General features: G+C 40.4%; 14 non-coding genes across 14 annotated transcripts; all 14 read right to left on the bottom strand.

Moving 5' to 3' along the window:
• Positions 1-1,245: 1,245 nt before the first annotated feature.
• trnae-cuc (transfer RNA glutamic acid (anticodon CUC)) lies at positions 1,246-1,317 on the bottom strand. Its single transcript has one exon. It is a non-coding gene; the product is annotated as a tRNA-Glu (tRNA).
• A 536-nt stretch (positions 1,318-1,853) lies between these two features.
• trnae-cuc (transfer RNA glutamic acid (anticodon CUC)) lies at positions 1,854-1,925 on the bottom strand. The gene has a single exon. It is a non-coding gene; the product is annotated as a tRNA-Glu (tRNA).
• A 1,275-nt stretch (positions 1,926-3,200) lies between these two features.
• trnae-cuc (transfer RNA glutamic acid (anticodon CUC)) lies at positions 3,201-3,272 on the bottom strand. Its single transcript has one exon. It is a non-coding gene; the product is annotated as a tRNA-Glu (tRNA).
• A 945-nt stretch (positions 3,273-4,217) lies between these two features.
• trnae-cuc (transfer RNA glutamic acid (anticodon CUC)) lies at positions 4,218-4,289 on the bottom strand. Its single transcript has one exon. It is a non-coding gene; the product is annotated as a tRNA-Glu (tRNA).
• Positions 4,290-5,565: 1,276 nt separating this feature from the next.
• On the bottom strand, positions 5,566-5,637 carry trnae-cuc (transfer RNA glutamic acid (anticodon CUC)). The gene has a single exon. It is a non-coding gene; the product is annotated as a tRNA-Glu (tRNA).
• Positions 5,638-5,974: 337 nt separating this feature from the next.
• Positions 5,975-6,046, bottom strand: trnae-cuc (transfer RNA glutamic acid (anticodon CUC)). Its single transcript has one exon. It is a non-coding gene; the product is annotated as a tRNA-Glu (tRNA).
• Positions 6,047-14,853: 8,807 nt separating this feature from the next.
• Positions 14,854-14,925, bottom strand: trnae-cuc (transfer RNA glutamic acid (anticodon CUC)). Its single transcript has one exon. It is a non-coding gene; the product is annotated as a tRNA-Glu (tRNA).
• A 2,962-nt stretch (positions 14,926-17,887) lies between these two features.
• trnae-cuc (transfer RNA glutamic acid (anticodon CUC)) lies at positions 17,888-17,959 on the bottom strand. Its single transcript has one exon. It is a non-coding gene; the product is annotated as a tRNA-Glu (tRNA).
• Positions 17,960-18,495: 536 nt separating this feature from the next.
• On the bottom strand, positions 18,496-18,567 carry trnae-cuc (transfer RNA glutamic acid (anticodon CUC)). The gene has a single exon. It is a non-coding gene; the product is annotated as a tRNA-Glu (tRNA).
• Positions 18,568-19,103: 536 nt separating this feature from the next.
• Positions 19,104-19,175, bottom strand: trnae-cuc (transfer RNA glutamic acid (anticodon CUC)). The gene has a single exon. It is a non-coding gene; the product is annotated as a tRNA-Glu (tRNA).
• Positions 19,176-22,137: 2,962 nt separating this feature from the next.
• On the bottom strand, positions 22,138-22,209 carry trnae-cuc (transfer RNA glutamic acid (anticodon CUC)). Its single transcript has one exon. It is a non-coding gene; the product is annotated as a tRNA-Glu (tRNA).
• Positions 22,210-22,745: 536 nt separating this feature from the next.
• trnae-cuc (transfer RNA glutamic acid (anticodon CUC)) lies at positions 22,746-22,817 on the bottom strand. The gene has a single exon. It is a non-coding gene; the product is annotated as a tRNA-Glu (tRNA).
• A 536-nt stretch (positions 22,818-23,353) lies between these two features.
• trnae-cuc (transfer RNA glutamic acid (anticodon CUC)) lies at positions 23,354-23,425 on the bottom strand. The gene has a single exon. It is a non-coding gene; the product is annotated as a tRNA-Glu (tRNA).
• A 536-nt stretch (positions 23,426-23,961) lies between these two features.
• On the bottom strand, positions 23,962-24,033 carry trnae-cuc (transfer RNA glutamic acid (anticodon CUC)). The gene has a single exon. It is a non-coding gene; the product is annotated as a tRNA-Glu (tRNA).
• Positions 24,034-25,151: the final 1,118 nt, after the last annotated feature.

A 25,151-nucleotide genomic window follows, 5' to 3' on the forward strand; every position in this document is an offset into this window, starting at 1 on the left:
TGAAATGGTACATACAGTTGAAGTCTGAAGTTTACATACACTTAGGTTGGAGTCATTAAAACTCGTTTGTCAACCATTCCACACATTTCTTGTTAACAAACTATAGTTTTGGCAAGTCGGTTAGGACATCTACTTTGTGCATGACACAAGTAATTTTTCCAAAATTTGTTTACAGACAGATTATTTCACTTATAATTCAGTGTATCACAAATCCGTTGGGTCAGAAGTTTACAAACACTAGGTTGGCTGTGCCTTTAAACAACTTGGACAATGACCAAAAATGATGTCCTGGCTTTAGAATCTTCTGATAGGCTAATTGACATAATTTGAGTCAATTGGAGGTGTACCTGTAGATGTATTTCATGGCCTGCCTTCAAACTCAGTGCCTCTTTGCTTGAGATCATGGGATTTTCAAAAGAAATCAGCCAAGACCTCAGAAATAAAATGTAGACGTCCACAAGTCTGGTTCATCCTTGGGAGCAATTTCCAAACGCCTGAAGGTACCACGTTCCTCTGTACAAGCAATAGTATGCAAAACAACAGCAAAGGACCTTGTGAAGATGCTGGAGGAAACAGATACAGAAGTATCTACAGTGAAACGAGTCCTATATCGACATAACCTGAAAATGCCAGACTGCAGTTTGGGGACAAAGATCCTACTTTTTGGAGAAATGTCCTCTGGTCTGATGAAACAAAAATAGAAGTGTTTTGCCATATTGACCATTGTTGTGTTTGGAGGAGAAAGGGGGTGTCTTACAAGCCGAAGAACACCATCCCAACCGTGAAGCACAGGGGTGGCAGCATCATGTTGTGGGGGTGCTTTGCTGCAGGAGAGACTGGTGCACCACTAGAACACCAGGGAAGGACACTGCAGGGCAAATGGTTTTGTAATTTGAAGTGGTACATATGTGCAATAACCTACTAAATTCATTGTGACAGGTTGCACAAGTAAACAAGTCGCATAAGTGAAGTTCCCTGTCCGGGAATCGAACCCGAGCCGCGGCGGTGAGAGCGCCAAATACTAACCACTAGACCACTAGAACACCATCCCAACCGTGAAGCACAGGGTTGGCAGCATCATGTTGTGGGGGTGCTTTGCAGCAGGAGAGACTGGTGCACAACTAGAACACCAGGGAAGGACACTGCAGGGCAAATGGTTTTGTAATTTGAAGTGGTACGTATGTGCAATAACCTACTAAATTCATTGTGACAGGTTGCACAAGTAAACAAGTCGCAAAAGAGAAGTTCCCTGACCGGGAATCGAACCCGGGCCGCGGCGGTGAGAGCGCCGAATCCTAACCACTAGACCACCAGGGAAGGATACTGCAGTTCAAATTGGTCCACAATTTGAAATGGTACATACAGTTGAAGTCTGAAGTTTACATACACTTAGGTTGGAGTCATTAAAACTCGTTTGTCAACCATTCCACACATTTCTTGTTAACAAACTATAGTTTTGGCAAGTCGGTTAGGACTTCTACTTTGTGCATGACACAAGTAATTTTTCCAAAATTTGTTTACAGACAGATTATTTCACTTATAATTCAGTGTATCACAAATCCAGTGGGTCAGAAGTTTACAAACACTAGGTTGGCTGTGCCTTTAAACAACTTGGACAATGACCAAAAATGATGTCCTGGCTTTAGAATCTTCTGATAGGCTAATTGACATAATTTGAGTCAATTGGAGGTGTACCTGTAGATGTATTTCATGGCCTGCCTTCAAACTCAGTGCCTCTTTGCTTGAGATCATGGGATTTTCAAAAGAAATCAGCCAAGACCTCAGATATAAAATGTAGACCTCAGAAGGACACTGCAGGGCAAATCGTTTTGTAATTTGAAGTGGTAATGATATTCCCTGACCGGGAATCTAACCCGGGCCGCGGCGGTGAGAGCGCCGAATCCTAACCACTAGACCACCAGGGAAGGATACTGCAATTCAAATTGTTTCAAAGTTTGAAATGGTACATACAGTTGAAGTCTGAAGTTTACATACACTTAGGTTGGAGTCATTAAAACTCGTTTGTCAACCATTCCACACATTTCTTGTTAACAAACTATAGTTTTGGCAAGTCGGTTAGGACATCTACTTTGTGCATGACACAAGTAATTTTTCCAAAATTTGTTTACAGACAGATTATTTCACTTATAATTCAGTGTATCACAAATCCAGTGGGTCAGAAGTTTACAAACACTAGGTTGGCTGTGCCTTTAAACAACTTGGACAATGACCAAAAATGATGTCCTGGCTTTAGAACCTTCTGATAGGCTAATTGACATAATTTGAGTCAATTGGAGGTGTACCTGTAGATGTATTTCATGGCCTGCCTTCAAACTCAGTGCCTCTTTGCTTGAGATCATGGGATTTTCAAAAGAAATCAGCCAAGACCTCAGAAATAAAATGTAGACGTCCACAAGTCTGGTTCATCCTTGGGAGCAATTTCCAAACGCCTGAAGGTACCACGTTCCTCTGTACAAGCAATAGTATGCAAAACAACAGCAAAGGACCTTGTGAAGATGCTGGAGGAAACAGATACAGAAGTATCTACAGTGAAACGAGTCCTATATCGACATAACCTGAAAATGCCAGACTACAGTTTGGGGACAAAGATCCTACTTTTTGGAGAAATGTCCTCTGGTCTGATGAAACAAAAATAGAAGTGTTTTGCCATATTGACCATTGTTGTGTTTGGAGGAGAAAGGGGGTGTCTTACAAGCCGAAGAACACCATCCCAACCGTGAAGCACAGGGGTGGCAGCATCATGTTGTGGGGGTGCTTTGCTGCAGGAGAGACTGGTGCACCACTAGAACACCAGGGAAGGACACTGCAGGGCAAATGGTTTTGTAATTTTAAGTGGTACATATGTGCAATAACCTACTAAATTCTTGTGACAGGTTGCACAAGTAAACAAGTCGCATAAGTGAAGTTCCCTGACCGGGAATCGAAACCGAGCCGCGGCGTTGAGAGCGCCAAATACTAACCACTAGACCACTAGAACACCATCCCAACCGTGAAGCACAGGGGTGGCAGCATCATGTTGTGGGGGTGCTTTGCAGCAGGAGAGACTGGTGCACAACTAGAACACCAGGGAAGGACACTGCAGGGCAAATGGTTTTGTAATTTGAAGTGGTACGTATGTGCAATAACCTACTAAATTCATTGTGACAGGTTGCACAAGTAAACAAGTCGCAAAAGAGAAGTTCCCTGACCGGGAATCGAACCCGGGCCGCGGCGGTGAGAGCGCCGAATCCTAACCACTAGACCACCAGGGAAGGATACTGCAGTTCAAATTGGTCCACAATTTGAAATGGTACATACAGTCGGTCAGAAGTTTACAAACACTAGTTTGGCTGTGCCTTTAAACAACTTGGACAATGACCAAAAATGATGTCCTGGCTTTAGAATCTTCTGATAGGCTAATTGACATAATTTGAGTCAATTGGAGGTGTACCTGTAGATGTATTTCATGGCCTGCCTTCAAACTCAGTGCCTCTTTGCTTGAGATCATGGGATTTTCAAAAGAAATCAGCCAAGACCTCAGAAATAAAATGTAGACCTCAGAAGGACACTGCAGGGCAAATCATTTTGTAACTTGAAGTGGTACTGATATTCCCTGACCGGGGATCGAACCCGGGCCGCGGCGGTGAGAGCGCCGAATCCTAACCACTAGACAACCAGGGAAGGATACTGCAATTCAAATTGTTTCATAATTTGAAATGGTACATACAGTTGAAGTCTGAAGTTTACATACACTTAGGTTGGAGTCATTAAAACTCGTTTGTCAACCATTCCACACATTTCTTGTTAACAAACTATAGTTTTGGCAAGTCGGTTAGGACTTCTACTTTGTGCATGACACAAGTAATTTTTCCAAAATTTGTTTACAGACAGATTATTTCACTTATAATTCAGTGTATCACAAATCCAGTGGGTCAGAAGTTTACAAACACTAGGTTGGCTGTGCCTTTAAACAACTTGGACAATGACCAAAAATGATGTCCTGGCTTTAGAATCTTCTGATAGGCTAATTGACATAATTTGAGTCAATTGGAGGTGTACCTGTAGATGTATTTCATGGCCTGCCTTCAAACTCAGTGCCTCTTTGCTTGAGATCATGGGATTTTCAAAAGAAATCAGCCAAGACCTCAGATATAAAATGTAGACCTCAGAAGGACACTGCAGGGCAAATCTTTTTGTAATTTGAAGTGGTAATGATATTCCCTGACCGGGAATCTAACCCGGGCCGCGGCGGTGAGAGCGCCGAATCCTAACCACTAGACCACCAGGGAAGGATACTGCAATTCAAATTGTTTCAAAGTTTGAAATGGTACATACAGTTGAAGTCTGAAGTTTACATACACTTAGGTTGGAGTCATTAAAACTCGTTTGTCAACCATTCCACACATTTCTTGTTAACAAACTATAGTTTTGGCAAGTCGGTTAGGACATCTACTTTGTGCATGACACAAGTAATTTTTCCAAAATTTGTTTACAGACAGATTATTTCACTTATAATTCAGTGTATCACAAATCCAGTGGGTCAGAAGTTTACAAACACTAGGTTGGCTGTGCCTTTAAACAACTTGGACAATGACCAAAAATGATGTCCTGGCTTTAGAACCTTCTGATAGGCTAATTGACATAATTTGAGTCAATTGGAGGTGTACCTGTAGATGTATTTCATGGCCTGCCTTCAAACTCAGTGCCTCTTTGCTTGAGATCATGGGATTTTCAAAAGAAATCAGCCAAGACCTCAGAAATAAAATGTAGACGTCCACAAGTCTGGTTCATCCTTGGGAGCAATTTCCAAACGCCTGAAGGTACCACGTTCCTCTGTACAAGCAATAGTATGCAAAACAACAGCAAAGGACCTTGTGAAGATGCTGGAGGAAACAGATACAGAAGTATCTACAGTGAAACGAGTCCTATATCGACATAACCTGAAAATGCCAGACTACAGTTTGGGGACAAAGATCCTACTTTTTGGAGAAATGTCCTCTGGTCTGATGAAACAAAAATAGAAGTGTTTTGCCATATTGACCATTGTTGTGTTTGGAGGAGAAAGGGGGTGTCTTACAAGCCGAAGAACACCATCCCAACCGTGAAGCACAGGGGTGGCAGCATCATGTTGTGGGGGTGCTTTGCTGCAGGAGAGACTGGTGCACCACTAGAACACCAGGGAAGGACACTGCAAGGCAAATGGTTTTGTAATTTGAAGTGGTACATATGTGCAATAACCTACTAAATTCATTGTGACAGGTTGCACAAGTAAACAAGTCGCATAAGTGAAGTTCCCTGACCGGGAATCGAAACCAAGCCGCGGCGGTGAGAGCGCCAAATACTAACCACTAGACCACTAGAACACCATCCCAACCGTGAAGCACAGGGGTGGCAGCATCATGTTGTGGGGGTGCTTTGCAGCAGGAGAGACTGGTGCACAACTAGAACACCAGGGAAGGACACTGCAGGGCAAATGGTTTTGTAATTTGAAGTGGTACGTATGTGCAATAACCTACTAAATTCATTGTGACAGGTTGCACAAGTAAACAAGTCGCAAAAGAGAAGTTCCCTGACCGGGAATCGAACCCGGGCCGCGGCGGTGAGAGCGCCGAATCCTAACCACTAGACCACCAGGGAAGGATACTGCAGTTCAAATTGGTCCACAATTTGAAATGGTACATACAGTGGGTCAGAAGTTTACAAACACTAGTTTGGCTGTGCCTTTAAACAACTTGGACAATGACCAAAAATGATGTCCTGGCTTTAGAATCTTCTGATAGGCTAATTGACATAATTTGAGTCAATTGGAGGTGTACCTGTAGATGTATTTCATGGCCTGCCTTCAAACTCAGTGCCTCTTTGCTTGAGATCATGGGATTTTCAAAAGAAATCAGCCAAGACCTCAGAAATAAAATGTAGACCTCAGAAGGACACTGCAGGGCAAATCGTTTTGTAACTTGAAGTGGTACTGATATTCCCTGACCGGGAATCGAACCCGGGCCGCGGCGGTGAGAGCGCCGAATCCTAACCACTAGACAACCAGGGAAGGATACTGCAATTCAAATTGTTTCATAATTTGAAATGGTACATACAGTTGAAGTCTGAAGTTTACATACACTTAGGTTGGAGTCATTAAAACTCGTTTGTCAACCATTCCACACATTTCTTGTTAACAAACTATAGTTTTGGCAAGTCGGTTAGGACTTCTACTTTGTGCATGACACAAGTAATTTTTCCAAAATTTGTTTACAGACAGATTATTTCACTTATAATTCAGTGTATCACAAATCCAGTGGGTCAGAAGTTTACAAACACTAGGTTGGCTGTGCCTTTAAACAACTTGGACAATGACCAAAAATGATGTCCTGGCTTTAGAATCTTCTGATAGGCTAATTGACATAATTTGAGTCAATTGGAGGTGTACCTGTAGATGTATTTCATGGCCTGCCTTCAAACTCAGTGCCTCTTTGCTTGAGATCATGGGATTTTCAAAAGAAATCAGCCAAGACCTCAGATATAAAATGTAGACCTCAGAAGGACACTGCAGGGCAAATCGTTTTGTAATTTGAAGTGGTAATGATATTCCCTGACCGGGAATCTAACCCGGACCGCGGCGGTGAGAGCGCCGAATCCTAACCACTAGACCACCAGGGAAGGATACTGCAATTCAAATTGTTTCAAAGTTTGAAATGGTACATACAGTTGAAGTCTGAAGTTTACATACACTTAGGTTGGAGTCATTAAAACTCGTTTGTCAACCATTCCACACATTTCTTGTTAACAAACTATAGTTTTGGCAAGTCGGTTAGGACATCTACTTTGTGCATGACACAAGTAATTTTTCCAAAATTTGTTTACAGACAGATTATTTCACTTATAATTCAGTGTATCACAAATCCAGTGGGTCAGAAGTTTACAAACACTAGGTTGGCTGTGCCTTTAAACAACTTGGACAATGACCAAAAATGATGTCCTGGCTTTAGAACCTTCTGATAGGCTAATTGACATAATTTGAGTCAATTGGAGGTGTACCTGTAGATGTATTTCATGGCCTGCCTTCAAACTCAGTGCCTCTTTGCTTGAGATCATGGGATTTTCAAAAGAAATCAGCCAAGACCTCAGATATAAAATGTAGACCTCAGAAGGACACTGCAGGCCAAATCGTTTTGTAATTTGAAGTGGTAATGATCTTCCCTGACCGGGAATCGAACCCAGGCCGCGGCGGTGAGAGCACCGAATCCAAACCACTAGACCACCAGGGAAGGATACTGCAGTTCAAATTGGTCCACAATTTGAAATGGTACATACAGTCGGTCAGAAGTTTACAAACACTAGTTTGGCTGTGCCTTTAAACAACTTGGACAATGACCAAAAATGATGTCCTGGCTTTAGAATCTTCTGATAGGCTAATTGACATAATTTGAGTCAATTGGAGGTGTACCTGTAGATGTATTTCATGGCCTGCCTTCAAACTCAGTGCCTCTTTGCTTGAGATCATGGGATTTTCAAAAGAAATCAGCCAAGACCTCAGAAATAAAATGTAGACCTCAGAAGGACACTGCAGGGCAAATCGTTTTGTAACTTGAAGTGGTACTGATATTCCCTGCCCGGGAATCGAACCCGGGCCGCGGCGGTGAGAGCACCGAATCCTAACCACTAGACAACCAGGGAAGGATACTGCAATTCAAATTGTTTCATAATTTGAAATGGTACATACAGTTGAAGTCTGAAGTTTACATACACTTAGGTTGGAGTCATTAAAACTCGTTTGTCAACCATTCCACACATTTCTTGTTAACAAACTATAGTTTTGGCAAGTCGGTTAGGACATCTACTTTGTGCATGACACAAGTAATTTTTCCAAAATTTGTTTACAGACAGATTATTTCACTTATAATTCAGTGTATCACAAATCCAGTGGGTCAGAAGTTTACAAACACTAGGTTGGCTGTGCCTTTAAACAACTTGGACAATGACCAAAAATGATGTCCTGGCTTTAGAATCTTCTGATAGGCTAATTGACATAATTTGAGTCAATTGGAGGTGTACCTGTAGATGTATTTCATGGCCTGCCTTCAAACTCAGTGCCTCTTTGCTTGAGATCATGGGATTTTCAAAAGAAATCAGCCAAGACCTCAGATATAAAATGTAGACCTCAGAAGGACACTGCAGCGCAAATCGTTTTGTAATTTGAAGTGGTACTGATATTCCCTGCCCGGGAATCGAACCCGGGCCGCGAGACCGCAGAATCCTAACCACTAGACAACCAGGGAAGGATACTGCAACTCAAATTGTTTCATAATTTGAAATGGTACATACAGTTGAAGTCTGAAGTTTACATACACTTAGGTTGGAGTCATTAAAACTCGTTTGTCAGCCATTCCACACATTTCTTGTTAACAAACTATAGTTTTGGCAAGTCGGTTAGGACATCTACTTTGTGCATGACACAAGTAATTTTTCCAAAATTTGTTTACAGACAGATTATTTCACTTATAATTCAGTGTATCACAAATCCAGTGGGTCAGAAGTTTACAAACACTAGGTTGGCTGTGCCTTTAAACAACTTGGACAATGACCAAAAATGATGTCCTGGCTTTAGAATCTTCTGATAGGCTAATTGACATAATTTGAGTCAATTGGAGGTGTACCTGTAGATGTATTTCATGGCCTGCCTTCAAACTCAGTGCCTCTTTGCTTGAGATCATGGGATTTTCAAAAGAAATCAGCCAAGACCTCAGATAAAAAATGTAGACCTCAGAAGGACACTGCAGCGCAAATCGTTTTGTAATTTGAAGTGGTACTGATATTCCCTGCCCGGGAATCGAACCCGGGCCGCGAGACCGCAGAATCCTAACCACTAGACAACCAGGGAAGGATACTGCAACTCAAATTGTTTCATAATTTGAAATGGTACATACAGTTGAAGTCTGAAGTTTACATACACTTAGGTTGGAGTCATTAAAACTCGTTTGTCAGCCATTCCACACATTTCTTGTTAACAAACTATAGTTTTGGCAAGTCGGTTAGGACATCTACTTTGTGCATGACACAAGTAATTTTTCCAAAATTTGTTTACAGACAGATTATTTCACTTATAATTCAGTGTATCACAAATCCAGTGAGTCAGAAGTTTACAAACACTAGGTTGGCTGTGCCTTTAAACAACTTGGACAATGACCAAAAATGATGTCCTGGCTTTAGAATCTTCTGATAGGCTAATTGACATAATTTGAGTCAATTGGAGGTGTACCTGTAGATGTATTTCATGGCCTGCCTTCAAACTCAGTGCCTCTTTGCTTGAGATCATGGGATTTTCAAAAGAAATCAGCCAAGACCTCAGAAATAAAATGTAGACCTCAGAAGGACACTGCAGGGCAAATCGTTTTGTAATTTGAAGTGGTACTGATATTCCCTGCCCGGGAATCGAACCCGGGCCGCGGCGGTGAGAGCACCGAATCCTAACCACTAGACAACCAGGGAAGGATACTGCAATTCAAATTGTTTCATAATTTGAAATGGTACATACAGTTGAAGTCTGAAGTTTACATACACTTAGGTTGGAGTCATTAAAACTCGTTTGTCAACCATTCCACACATTTCTTGTTAACAAACTATAGTTTTGGCAAGTCGGTTAGGACATCTACTTTGTGCATGACACAAGTAATTTTTCCAAAATTTGTTTACAGACAGATTATTTCACTTATAATTCAGTGTATCACAAATCCAGTGGGTCAGAAGTTTACAAACACTAGGTTGGCTGTGCCTTTAAACAACTTGGACAATGACCAAAAATGATGTCCTGGCTTTAGAATCTTCTGATAGGCTAATTGACATAATTTGAGTCAATTGGAGGTGTACCTGTAGATGTATTTCATGGCCTGCCTTCAAACTCAGTGCCTCTTTGCTTGAGATCATGGGATTTTCAAAAGAAATCAGCCAAGACCTCAGATATAAAATGTAGACCTCAGAAGGACACTGCAGCGCAAATCGTTTTGTAATTTGAAGTGGTACTGATATTCCCTGCCCGGGAATCGAACCCGGTCCGCGAGACCGCAGAATCCTAACCACTAGACAACCAGGGAAGGATACTGCAACTCAAATTGTTTCATAATTTGAAATGGTACATACAGTTGAAGTCTGAAGTTTACATACACTTAGGTTGGAGTCATTAAAACTCGTTTGTCAGCCATTCCACACATTTCTTGTTAACAAACTATAGTTTTGGCAAGTCGGTTAGGACATCTACTTTGTGCATGACACAAGTAATTTTTCCAAAATTTGTTTACAGACAGATTATTTCACTTATAATTCAGTGTATCACAAATCCAGTGAGTCAGAAGTTTACAAACACTAGGTTGGCTGTGCCTTTAAACAACTTGGACAATGACCAAAAATGATGTCCTGGCTTTAGAATCTTCTGATAGGCTAATTGACATAATTTGAGTCAATTGGAGGTGTACCTGTAGATGTATTTCATGGCCTGCCTTCAAACTCAGTGCCTCTTTGCTTGAGATCATGGGATTTTCAAAAGAAATCAGCCAAGACCTCAGAAATAAAATGTAGACCTCAGAAGGACACTGCAGGGCAAATCGTTTTGTAATTTGAAGTGGTACTGATATTCCCTGCCCGGGAATCGAACCCGGGCCGCGGCGGTGAGAGCACCGAATCCTAACCACTAGACAACCAGGGAAGGATACTGCAATTCAAATTGTTTCATAATTTGAAATGGTACATACAGTTGAAGTCTGAAGTTTACATACACTTAGGTTGGAGTCATTAAAACTCGTTTGTCAACCATTCCACACATTTCTTGTTAACAAACTATAGTTTTGGCAAGTCGGTTAGGACATCTACTTTGTGCATGACACAAGTAATTTTTCCAAAATTTGTTTACAGACAGATTATTTCACTTATAATTCAGTGTATCACAAATCCAGTGGGTCAGAAGTTTACAAACACTAGGTTGGCTGTGCCTTTAAACAACTTGGACAATGACCAAAAATGATGTCCTGGCTTTAGAATCTTCTGATAGGCTAATTGACATAATTTGAGTCAATTGGAGGTGTACCTGTAGATGTATTTCATGGCCTGCCTTCAAACTCAGTGCCTCTTTGCTTGAGATCATGGGATTTTCAAAAGAAATCAGCCAAGACCTCAGATATAAAATGTAGACCTCAGAAGGACACTGCAGCGCAAATCGTTTTGTAATTTGAAGTGGTACTGATATTCCCTGCCCGGGAATCGAACCCGGTCCGCGAGACCGCAGAATCCTAACCACTAGACAACCAGGGAAGGATACTGCAACTCAAATTGTTTCATAATTTGAAATGGTACATACAGTTGAAGTCTGAAGTTTACATACACTTAGGTTGGAGTCATTAAAACTCGTTTGTCAGCCATTCCACACATTTCTTGTTAACAAACTATAGTTTTGGCAAGTCGGTTAGGACATCTACTTTGTGCATGACACAAGTAATTTTTCCAAAATTTGTTTACAGACAGATTATTTCACTTATAATTCAGTGTATCACAAATCCAGTGGGTCAGAAGTTTACAAACACTAGGTTGGCTGTGCCTTTAAACAACTTGGACAATGACCAAAAATGATGTCCTGGCTTTAGAATCTTCTGATAGGCTAATTGACATAATTTGAGTCAATTGGAGGTGTACCTGTAGATGTATTTCATGGCCTGCCTTCAAACTCAGTGCCTCTTTGCTTGAGATCATGGGATTTTCAAAAGAAATCAGCCAAGACCTCAGATATAAAATGTAGACCTCAGAAGGACACTGCAGCGCAAATCGTTTTGTAATTTGAAGTGGTACTGATATTCCCTGCCCGGGAATCGAACCCGGGCCGCGAGACCGCAGAATCCTAACCACTAGACAACCAGGGAAGGATACTGCAACTCAAATTGTTTCATAATTTGAAATGGTACATACAGTTGAAGTCTGAAGTTTACATACACTTAGGTTGGAGTCATTAAAACTCGTTTGTCAGCCATTCCACACATTTCTTGTTAACAAACTATAGTTTTGGCAAGTCGGTTAGGACATCTACTTTGTGCATGACACAAGTAATTTTTCCAAAATTTGTTTACAGACAGATTATTTCACTTATAATTCAGTGTATCACAAATCCAGTGGGTCAGAAGTTTACAAACACTAGGTTGGCTGTGCCTTTAAACAACTTGGACAATGACCAAAAATGATGTCCTGGCTTTAGAATCTTCTGATAGGCTAATTGACATAATTTGAGTCAATTGGAGGTGTACCTGTAGATGTATTTCATGGCCTGCCTTCAAACTCAGTGCCTCTTTGCTTGAGATCATGGGATTTTCAAAAGAAATCAGCCAAGACCTCAGAAATAAAATGTAGACCTCAGAAGGACACTGCAGGGCAAATCGTTTTGTAACTTGAAGTGGTACTGATATTCCCTGCCCGGGAATCGAACCCGGGCCGCGGCGGTGAGAGCACCGAATCCTAACCACTAGACAACCAGGGAAGGATACTGCAATTCAAATTGTTTCATAATTTGAAATGGTACATACAGTTGAAGTCTGAAGTTTACATACACTTAGGTTGGAGTCATTAAAACTCGTTTGTCAACCATTCCACACATTTCTTGTTAACAAACTATAGTTTTGGCAAGTCGGTTAGGACATCTACTTTGTGCATGACACAAGTAATTTTTCCAAAATTTGTTTACAGACAGATTATTTCACTTATAATTCAGTGTATCACAAATCCAGTGGGTCAGAAGTTTACAAACACTAGGTTGGCTGTGCCTTTAAACAACTTGGACAATGACCAAAAATGATGTCCTGGCTTTAGAATCTTCTGATAGGCTAATTGACATAATTTGAGTCAATTGGAGGTGTACCTGTAGATGTATTTCATGGCCTGCCTTCAAACTCAGTGCCTCTTTGCTTGAGATCATGGGATTTTCAAAAGAAATCAGCCAAGACCTCAGATATAAAATGTAGACCTCAGAAGGACACTGCAGCGCAAATCGTTTTGTAATTTGAAGTGGTACTGATATTCCCTGCCCGGGAATCGAACCCGGGCCGCGAGACCGCAGAATCCTAACCACTAGACAACCAGGGAAGGATACTGCAACTAAAATTGTTTCATAATTTGAAATGGTACATACAGTTGAAGTCTGAAGTTTACATACACTTAGGTTGGAGTCATTAAGACTCGTTTGTCAGCCATTCCACACATTTCTTGTTAACAAACTATAGTTTTGGCAAGTCGGTTAGGACATCTACTTTGTGCATGACACAAGTAATTTTTCCAAAATTTGTTTACAGACAGATTATTTCACTTATAATTCAGTGTATCACAAATCCAGTGGGTCAGAAGTTTACAAACACTAGGTTGGCTGTGCCTTTAAACAACTTGGACAATGACCAAAAATGATGTCCTGGCTTTAGAATCTTCTGATAGGCTAATTGACATAATTTGAGTCAATTGGAGGTGTACCTGTAGATGTATTTCATGGCCTGCCTTCAAACTCAGTGCCTCTTTGCTTGAGATCATGGGATTTTCAAAAGAAATCAGCCAAGACCTCAGATAAAAAATGTAGACCTCAGAAGGACACTGCAGCGCAAATCGTTTTGTAATTTGAAGTGGTACTGATATTCCCTGCCCGGGAATCGAACCCGGGCCGCGAGACCACAGAATCCTAACCACTAGACAACCAGGGAAGGATACTGCAACTCAAATTGTTTCATAATTTGAAATGGTACATACAGTTGAAGTCTGAAGTTTACATACACTTAGGTTGGAGTCATTAAAACTCGTTTGTCAGCCATTCCACACATTTCTTGTTAACAAACTATAGTTTTGGCAAGTCGGTTAGGACATCTACTTTGTGCATGACACAAGTAATTTTTCCAAAATTTGTTTACAGACAGATTATTTCACTTATAATTCAGTGTATCACAAATCCAGTGGGTCAGAAGTTTACAAACACTAGGTTGGCTGTGCCTTTAAACAACTTGGACAATGACCAAAAATGATGTCCTGGCTTTAGAATCTTCTGATAGGCTAATTGACATAATTTGAGTCAATTGGAGGTGTACCTGTAGATGTATTTCATGGCCTGCCTTCAAACTCAGTGCCTCTTTGCTTGAGATCATGGGATTTTCAAAAGAAATCAGCCAAGACCTCAGAAATAAAATGTAGACCTCAGAAGGACACTGCAGGGCAAATCGTTTTGTAACTTGAAGTGGTACTGATATTCCCTGACCGGGAATCAAACCCGGGCCGCGGCGGTGAGAGCGCCGAATCCTAACCACTAGACAACCAGGGAAGGATACGGAAATTCAAATTGTTTCATAATTTGAAATGGTACATACAGTTGAAGTCTGAAGTTTACATACACTTAGGTTGGAGTCGTTAAAACTCGTTTGTCAACCATTCCACACATTTCTTGTTAACAAACTATAGTTTTGGCAAGTCGGTTAGGACATCTACTTTGTGCATGACACAAGTAATTTTTCCAAAATTTGTTTACAGACAGATTATTTCACTTATAATTCAGTGTATCACAAATCCAGTGGGTCAGAAGTTTACTAACACTAGGTTGGCTGTGCCTTTAAACAACTTGGACAATGACCAAAAATGATGTCCTGGCTTTAGAATCTTCTGATAGGCTAATTGACATAATTTGAGTCAATTGGAGGTGTACCTGTAGATGTATTTCATGGCCTGCCTTCAAACTCAGTGCCTCTTTGCTTGAGATCATGGGATTTTCAAAAGAAATCAGCCAAGACCTCAGAAATAAAATGTAGACCTGAGAAGGACATTGCAGGGCAAATCGTTTTGTAACTTGAAGTGGTACTGATATTCCCTGACCGGGAATCGAACCCGGGCCGCGGCGGTGAGAGCGCCGAATCCTAACCACTAGACAACCAGGGAAGGATACTGCAATTCAAATTGTTTCACAATTTGAAATGGTACATACAGTTGAAGTCTGAAGTTTACATACACTTAGGTTGGAGTCATTAAAACTCGTTTGTCAACCATTCCACACATTTCTTGTTAACAAACTATAGTTTTGGCAAGTCGGTTAGGACATCTACTTTGTGCATGACACAAGTAATTTTTCCAAAATTTGTTTACAGACAGATTATTTCACTTATAATTCAGTGTATCACAAATCCAGTGGGTCAGAAGTTTACAAACACTAGGTTGGCTGTGCCTTTAAACAACTTGGACAATGACCAAAAATGATGTCCTGGCTTTAGAATCTTCTGATAGGCTAATTGACATAATTTGAGTCAATTGGAGGTGTACCTGTAGATGTATTTCATGGCCTGCCTTCAAACTCAGTGCCTCTTTGCTTGAGATCATGGGATTTTCAAAAGAAATCAGCCAAGACCTCAGATAAAAAATGTAGACCTCAGAAGGACACTGCAGCGCAAATCGTTTTGTAATTTGAAGTGGTACTGATATTCCCTGCCCGGGAATCGAACCCGGGCCGCGAGACCGCAGAATCCTAACCACTAGACAACCAGGGAAGGATACTGCAACTCAAATTGTTTCATAATTTGAAATGGTACATACAGTTGAAGTCTGAAGTTTACATACACTTAGGTTGGAGTCATTAAAACTCGTTTGTCAGCCATTCCACACATTTCTTGTTAACAAACTATAGTTTTGGCAAGTCGGTTAGGACATCTACTTTGTGCATGACACAAGTAATTTTTCCAAAATTTGTTTACAGACAGATTATTTCACTTATAATTCAGTGTATCACAAATCCAGTGGGTCAGAAGTTTACAAACACTAGGTTGGCTGTGCCTTTAAACAACTTGGACAATGACCAAAAATGATGTCCTGGCTTTAGAATCTTCTGATAGGCTAATTGACATAATTTGAGTCAATTGGAGGTGTACCTGTAGATGTATTTCATGGCCTGCCTTCAAACTCAGTGCCTCTTTGCTTGAGATCATGGGATTTTCAAAAGAAATCAGCCAAGACCTCAGAAATAAAATGTAGACCTCAGAAGGACACTGCAGGGCAAATCGTTTTGTAACTTGAAGTGGTACTGATATTCCCTGACCGGGAATCAAACCCGGGCCGCGGCGGTGAGAGCGCCGAATCCTAACCACTAGACAACCAGGGAAGGATACGGAAATTCAAATTGTTTCATAATTTGAAATGGTACATACAGTTGAAGTCTGAAGTTTACATACACTTAGGTTGGAGTCATTAAAACTCGTTTGTCAACCATTCCACACATTTCTTGTTAACAAACTATAGTTTTGGCAAGTCGGTTAGGACATCTACTTTGTGCATGACACAAGTAATTTTTCCAAAATTTGTTTACAGACAGATTATTTCACTTATAATTCAGTGTATCACAAATCCAGTGGGACAGAAGTTTACAAACACTAGGTTGGCTGTGCCTTTAAACAACTTGGACAATGACCAAAAATGATGTCCTGGCTTTAGAATCTTCTGATAGGCTAATTGACATAATTTGAGTCAATTGGAGGTGTACCTGTAGATGTATTTCATGGCCTGCCTTCAAACTCAGTGCCTCTTTGCTTGAGATCATGGGATTTTCAAAAGAAATCAGCCAAGACCTCAGAAATAAAATGTAGACCTCAGAAGGACACTGCAGGGCAAATCGTTTTGTAACTTGAAGTGGTACTGATATTCCCTGACCGGGAATCAAACCCGGGCCGCGGCGGTGAGAGCGCCGAATCCTAACCACTAGACAACCAGGGAAGGATACGGAAATTCAAATTGTTTCATAATTTGAAATGGTACATACAGTTGAAGTCTGAAGTTTACATACACTTAGGTTGGAGTCATTAAAACTCGTTTGTCAACCATTCCACACATTTCTTGTTAACAAACTATAGTTTTGGCAAGTCGGTTAGGACATCTACTTTGTGCATGACACAAGTAATTTTTCCAAAATTTGTTTACAGACAGATTATTTCACTTATAATTCAGTGTATCACAAATCCAGTGGGACAGAAGTTTACAAACACTAGGTTGGCTGTGCCTTTAAACAACTTGGACAATGACCAAAAATGATGTCCTGGCTTTAGAATCTTCTGATAGGCTAATTGACATAATTTGAGTCAATTGGAGGTGTACCTGTAGATGTATTTCATGGCCTGCCTTCAAACTCAGTGCCTCTTTGCTTGAGATCATGGGATTTTCAAAAGAAATCAGCCAAGACCTCAGATATAAAATGTAGACCTCAGAAGGACACTGCAGGACAAATCATTTTGTAATTTGAAGTGATACTGATATTCCCTGACCGGGAATCGAACCCGGGCCGAGGCGGTGAGAGCACCGAATCCTAACCACTAGACAACCAGGGAAGGATACTGCAGTTCAAATTGTTTCACAATTTGAAATGGTACATACAGTTGAAGTCTGAAGTTTACATACACTTAGGTTGGAGTCATTAAAACTCGTTTGTCAACCATTCCACACATTTCTTGTTAACAAACTATAGTTTTGGCAAGTCGGTTAGGACATCTACTTTGTGCATGACACAAGTAATTTTTCCAAAATTTGTTTACAGACAGATTATTTCACTTATAATTCAGTGTATCACAAATCCAGTGGGTCAGAAGTTTACTAACACTAGGTTGGCTGTGCCTTTAAACAACTTGGACAATGACCAAAAATGATGTCCTGGCTTTAGAATCTTCTGATAGGCTAATTGACATAATTTGAGTCAATTGGAGGTGTACCTGTAGATGTATTTCATGGCCTGCCTTCAAACTCAGTGCCTCTTTGCTTGAGATCATGGGATTTTCAAAAGAAATCAGCCAAGACCTCAGAAATAAAATGTAGACCTGAGAAGGACATTGCAGGGCAAATCGTTTTGTAACTTGAAGTGGTACTGATATTCCCTGACCGGGAATCGAACCCGGGCCGCGGCGGTGAGAGCGCCGAATCCTAACCACTAGACAACCAGGGAAGGATACTGCAATTCAAATTGTTTCACAATTTGAAATGGTACATACAGTTGAAGTCTGAAGTTTACATACACTTAGGTTGGAGTCATTAAAACTCGTTTGTCAACCATTCCACACATTTCTTGTTAACAAACTATAGTTTTGGCAAGTCGGTTAGGACATCTACTTTGTGCATGACACAAGTAATTTTTCCAAAATTTGTTTACAGACAGATTATTTCACTTATAATTCAGTGTATCACAAATCCAGTGGGTCAGAAGTTTACAAACACTAGGTTGGCTGTGCCTTTAAACAACTTGGACAATGACCAAAAATGATGTCCTGGCTTTAGAATCTTCTGATAGGCTAATTGACATAATTTGAGTCAATTGGAGGTGTACCTGTAGATGTATTTCATGGCCTGCCTTCAAACTCAGTGCCTCTTTGCTTGAGATCATGGGATTTTCAAAAGAAATCAGCCAAGACCTCAGAAATAAAATGTAGACCTCAGAAGGCCACTGCAGGGCAAATCGTTTTGTAACTTGAAGTGGTACTGATATTCCCTGACCGGGAATCGAACCCGGGCCGCGGCGGTGAGAGCGCCGAATCCTAACCACTAGACAACCAGGGAAGGATACTGAAATTCAAATTGTTTCATAATTTGAAATGGTACATACAGTTGAAGTCTGAAGTTTACATACACTTAGGTTGGAGTCATTAAAACTCGTTTGTCAACCATTCCACACATTTCTTGTTAACAAACTATAGTTTTGGCAAGTCGGTTAGGACATCTACTTTGTGCATGACACAAGTAATTTTTCCAAAATTTGTTTACAGACAGATTATTTTACTTATAATTCAGTGTATCACAAATCCAGTGGGTCAGAAGTTTACAAACACTAGGTTGGCTGTGCCTTTAAACAACTTGGACAATGACCAAAAATGATGTCCTGGCTTTAGAATCTTCTGATAGGCTAATTGACATAATTTGAGTCAATTGGAGGTGTACCTGTAGATGTATTTCATGGCCTGCCTTCAAACTCAGTGCCTCTTTGCTTGAGATCATGGGATTTTCAAAAGAAATCAGCCAAGACCTCAGATATAAAATGGAGACCTCAGAAGGACACTGCAGGGCAAATCGTTTTGTAATTTGAAGTGATACTGATATTCCCTGACCGGGAATCGAACCCGGGCCGCGGCGGTGAGAGCGCCGAATCCTAACCACTAGACAACCAGGGAAGGATACTGCAATTCAAATTGTTTCACAATTTGAAATGGTACATACAGTTGAAGTCTGAAGTTTACATACACTTAGGTTGGAGTCATTAAAACTCGTTTGTCAACCATTCCACACATTTCTTGTTAACAAACTATAGTTTTGGCAAGTCGGTTAGGACATCTACTTTGTGCATGACACAAGTAATTTTTCCAAAATTTGTTTACAGACAGATTATTTCACTTATAATTCAGTGTATCACAAATCCAGTGGGTCAGAAGTTTACAAACACTAGGTTGGCTGTGCCTTTAAACAACTTGGACAATGACCAAAAATGATGTCCTGGCTTTAGAATCTTCTGATAGGCTAATTGACATAATTTGAGTCAATTGGAGGTGTACCTGTAGATGTATTTCATGGCCTGCCTTCAAACTCAGTGCCTCTTTGCTTGAGATCATGGGATTTTCAAAAGAAATCAGCCAAGACCTCAGATAAAAAATGTAGACCTCAGAAGGACACTGCAGCGCAAATCGTTTTGTAATTTGAAGTGGTACTGATATTCCCTGCCCGGGAATCGAACCCGGGCCGCGAGACCGCAGAATCCTAACCACTAGACAACCAGGGAAGGATACTGCAACTCAAATTGTTTCATAATTTGAAATGGTACATACAGTTGAAGTCTGAAGTTTACATACACTTAGGTTGGAGTCATTAAAACTCGTTTGTCAGCCATTCCACACATTTCTTGTTAACAAACTATAGTTTTGGCAAGTCGGTTAGGACATCTACTTTGTGCATGACACAAGTAATTTTTCCAAAATTTGTTTACAGACAGATTATTTCACTTATAATTCAGTGTATCACAAATCCAGTGGGTCAGAAGTTTACAAACACTAGGTTGGCTGTGCCTTTAAACAACTTGGACAATGACCAAAAATGATGTCCTGGCTTTAGAATCTTCTGATAGGCTAATTGACATAATTTGAGTCAATTGGAGGTGTACCTGTAGATGTATTTCATGGCCTGCCTTCAAACTCAGTGCCTCTTTGCTTGAGATCATGGGATTTTCAAAAGAAATCAGCCAAGACCTCAGAAATAAAATGTAGACCTCAGAAGGACACTGCAGGGCAAATCGTTTTGTAACTTGAAGTGGTACTGATATTCCCTGACCGGGAATCAAACCCGGGCCGCGGCGGTGAGAGCGCCGAATCCTAACCACTAGACAACCAGGGAAGGATACGGAAATTCAAATTGTTTCATAATTTGAAATGGTACATACAGTTGAAGTCTGAAGTTTACATACACTTAGGTTGGAGTCATTAAAACTCGTTTGTCAACCATTCCACACATTTCTTGTTAACAAACTATAGTTTTGGCAAGTCGGTTAGGACATCTACTTTGTGCATGACACAAGTAATTTTTCCAAAATTTGTTTACAGACAGATTATTTCACTTATAATTCAGTGTATCACAAATCCAGTGGGACAGAAGTTTACAAACACTAGGTTGGCTGTGCCTTTAAACAACTTGGACAATGACCAAAAATGATGTCCTGGCTTTAGAATCTTCTGATAGGCTAATTGACATAATTTGAGTCAATTGGAGGTGTACCTGTAGATGTATTTCATGGCCTGCCTTCAAACTCAGTGCCTCTTTGCTTGAGATCATGGGATTTTCAAAAGAAATCAGCCAAGACCTCAGAAATAAAATGTAGACCTCAGAAGGACACTGCAGGGCAAATCGTTTTGTAACTTGAAGTGGTACTGATATTCCCTGACCGGGAATCAAACCCGGGCCGCGGCGGTGAGAGCGCCGAATCCTAACCACTAGACAACCAGGGAAGGATACGGAAATTCAAATTGTTTCATAATTTGAAATGGTACATACAGTTGAAGTCTGAAGTTTACATACACTTAGGTTGGAGTCATTAAAACTCGTTTGTCAACCATTCCACACATTTCTTGTTAACAAACTATAGTTTTGGCAAGTCGGTTAGGACATCTACTTTGTGCATGACACAAGTAATTTTTCCAAAATTTGTTTACAGACAGATTATTTCACTTATAATTCAGTGTATCACAAATCCAGTGGGACAGAAGTTTACAAACACTAGGTTGGCTGTGCCTTTAAACAACTTGGACAATGACCAAAAATGATGTCCTGGCTTTAGAATCTTCTGATAGGCTAATTGACATAATTTGAGTCAATTGGAGGTGTACCTGTAGATGTATTTCATGGCCTGCCTTCAAACTCAGTGCCTCTTTGCTTGAGATCATGGGATTTTCAAAAGAAATCAGCCAAGACCTCAGATATAAAATGTAGACCTCAGAAGGACACTGCAGGACAAATCATTTTGTAATTTGAAGTGATACTGATATTCCCTGACCGGGAATCGAACCCGGGCCGAGGCGGTGAGAGCACCGAATCCTAACCACTAGACAACCAGGGAAGGATACTGCAGTTCAAATTGTTTCACAATTTGAAATGGTACATACAGTTGAAGTCTGAAGTTTACATACACTTAGGTTGGAGTCATTAAAACTCGTTTGTCAACCATTCCACACATTTCTTGTTAACAAACTATAGTTTTGGCAAGTCGGTTAGGACATCTACTTTGTGCATGACACAAGTAATTTTTCCAAAATTTGTTTACAGACAGATTATTTCACTTATAATTCAGTGTATCACAAATCCAGTGGGTCAGAAGTTTACTAACACTAGGTTGGCTGTGCCTTTAAACAACTTGGACAATGACCAAAAATGATGTCCTGGCTTTAGAATCTTCTGATAGGCTAATTGACATAATTTGAGTCAATTGGAGGTGTACCTGTAGATGTATTTCATGGCCTGCCTTCAAACTCAGTGCCTCTTTGCTTGAGATCATGGGATTTTCAAAAGAAATCAGCCAAGACCTCAGAAATAAAATGTAGACCTGAGAAGGACATTGCAGGGCAAATCGTTTTGTAACTTGAAGTGGTACTGATATTCCCTGACCGGGAATCGAACCCGGGCCGCGGCGGTGAGAGCGCCGAATCCTAACCACTAGACAACCAGGGAAGGATACTGCAGTTCAAATTGTTTCACAATTTGAAATGGTACATACAGTTGAAGTCTGAAGTTTACATACACTTAGGTTGGAGTCATTAAAACTCGTTTGTCAACCATTCCACACATTTCTTGTTAACAAACTATAGTTTTGGCAAGTCGGTTAGGACATCTACTTTGTGCATGACACAAGTAATTTTTCCAAAATTTGTTTACAGACAGATTATTTCACTTATAATTCAGTGTATCACAAATCCAGTGGGTCAGAAGTTTACAAACACTAGGTTGGCTGTGCCTTTAAACAACTTGGACAATGACCAAAAATGATGTCCTGGCTTTAGAATCTTCTGATAGGCTAATTGACATAATTTGAGTCAATTGGAGGTGTACCTGTAGATGTATTTCATGGCCTGCCTTCAAACTCAGTGCCTCTTTGCTTGAGATCATGGGATTTTCAAAAGAAATCAGCCAAGACCTCAGAAATAAAATGTAGACCTCAGAAGGCCACTGCAGGGCAAATCGTTTTGTAACTTGAAGTGGTACTGATATTCCCTGACCGGGAATCGAACCCGGGCCGCGGCGGTGAGAGCGCCGAATCCTAACCACTAGACAACCAGGGAAGGATACTGAAATTCAAATTGTTTCATAATTTGAAATGGTACATACAGTTGAAGTCTGAAGTTTACATACACTTAGGTTGGAGTCATTAAAACTCGTTTGTCAACCATTCCACACATTTCTTGTTAACAAACTATAGTTTTGGCAAGTCGGTTAGGACATCTACTTTGTGCATGACACAAGTAATTTTTCCAAAATTTGTTTACAGACAGATTATTTTACTTATAATTCAGTGTATCACAAATCCAGTGGGTCAGAAGTTTACAAACACTAGGTTGGCTGTGCCTTTAAACAACTTGGACAATGACCAAAAATGATGTCCTGGCTTTAGAATCTTCTGATAGGCTAATTGACATAATTTGAGTCAATTGGAGGTGTACCTGTAGATGTATTTCATGGCCTGCCTTCAAACTCAGTGCCTCTTTGCTTGAGATCATGGGATTTTCAAAAGAAATCAGCCAAGACCTCAGATATAAAATGGAGACCTCAGAAGGACACTGCAGGGCAAATCGTTTTGTAATTTGAAGTGATACTGATATTCCCTGACCGGGAATCGAACCCGGGCCGCGGCGGTGAGAGCGCCGAATCCTAACCACTAGACAACCAGGGAAGGATACTGCAATTCAAATTGTTTCACAATTTGAAATGGTACATACAGTTGAAGTCTGAAGTTTACATACACTTAGGTTGGAGTCATTAAAACTCGTTTGTCAACCATTCCACACATTTCTTGTTAACAAACTATAGTTTTGGCAAGTCGGTTAGGACATCTACTTTGTGCATGACACAAGTAATTTTTCCAAAATTTGTTTACAGACAGATTATTTCACTTATAATTCAGTGTATCACAAATCCAGTGGGTCAGAAGTTTACAAACACTAGGTTGGCTGTGCCTTTAAACAACTTGGACAATGACCAAAAATGATGTCCTGGCTTTAGAATCTTCTGATAGGCTAATTGACATAATTTGAGTCAATTGGAGGTGTACCTGTAGATGTATTTCATGGCCTGCCTTCAAACTCAGTGCCTCTTTGCTTGAGATCATGGGATTTTCAAAAGAAATCAGCCAAGACCTCAGAAATAAAATGTAGACCTCAGAAGGACACTGCAGGGCAAATCGTTTTGTAATTTGAAGTGGTACTGAAATTCCCTGACCGGGAATCGAACCCGGGCCGCGGCGGTGAGAGCGCCGAATCCTAACCACTAGACAACCAGGGAAGGATACTGCAATTCAAATTGTTTCACAATTTGAAATGGTACATACAGTTGAAGTCTGAAGTTTACATACACTTAGGTTGGAGTCATTAAAACTCATTTGTCAACCATTCCACACATTTCTTGTTAACAAACTATAGTTTTGGCAAGTCGGTTAGGACATCTACTTTGTGCATGACACAAGTAATTTTTCCAAAATTTGTTTACAGACAGATTATTTCACTTATAATTCAGTGTATCACAAATCCAGTGGGTCAGAAGTTTACAAACACTAGGTTGGCTGTGCCTTTAAACAACTTGGACAATGACCAAAAATGATGTCCTGGCTTTAGAATCTTCTGATAGGCTAATTGACATAATTTGAGTCAATTGGAGGTGTACCTGTAGATGTATTTCATGGCCTGCCTTCAAACTCAGTGCCTCTTTGCTTGAGATCATGGGATTTTCAAAAGAAATCAGCCAAGACCTCAGATATAAAATGTAGACCTCAGAAGGACACTGCAGGGCAAATCATTTTGTAATTTGAAGTGATACTGATATTCCCTGACCGGGAATCGAACCCGGGCCGAGGCGGTGAGAGCACCGAATCCTAACCACTAGACAACCAGGGAAGGATACTGCAATTCAAATTGTTTCACAATTTGAAATGGTACATACAGTTGAAGTCTGAAGTTTACATACACTTAGGTTGGAGTCATTAAAACTCGTTTGTCAACCATTCCACACATTTCTTGTTAACAAACTATAGTTTTGGCAAGTCGGTTAGGACATCTACTTTGTGCATGACACAAGTAATTTTTCCAAAATTTGTTTACAGACAGATTATTTCACTTATAATTCAGTGTATCACAAATCCAGTGGGTCAGAAGTTTACAAACACTAGGTTGGCTGTGCCTTTAAACAACTTGGACAATGACCAAAAATGATGTCCTGGCTTTAGAATCTTCTGATAGGCTAATTGACATAATTTGAGTCAATTGGAGGTGTACCTGTAGATGTATTTCATGGCCTGCCTTCAAACTCAGTGCCTCTTTGCTTGAGATCATGGGATTTTCAAAAGAAATCAGCCAAGACCTCAGAAATAAAATGTAGACCTCAGAAGGACATTGCAGGGCAAATCG

Source organism: Salvelinus fontinalis, chromosome 42, assembly GCF_029448725.1.
Source record: "Salvelinus fontinalis isolate EN_2023a chromosome 42, ASM2944872v1, whole genome shotgun sequence".
Classification (NCBI taxonomy): domain Eukaryota; kingdom Metazoa; phylum Chordata; class Actinopteri; order Salmoniformes; family Salmonidae; genus Salvelinus; species Salvelinus fontinalis.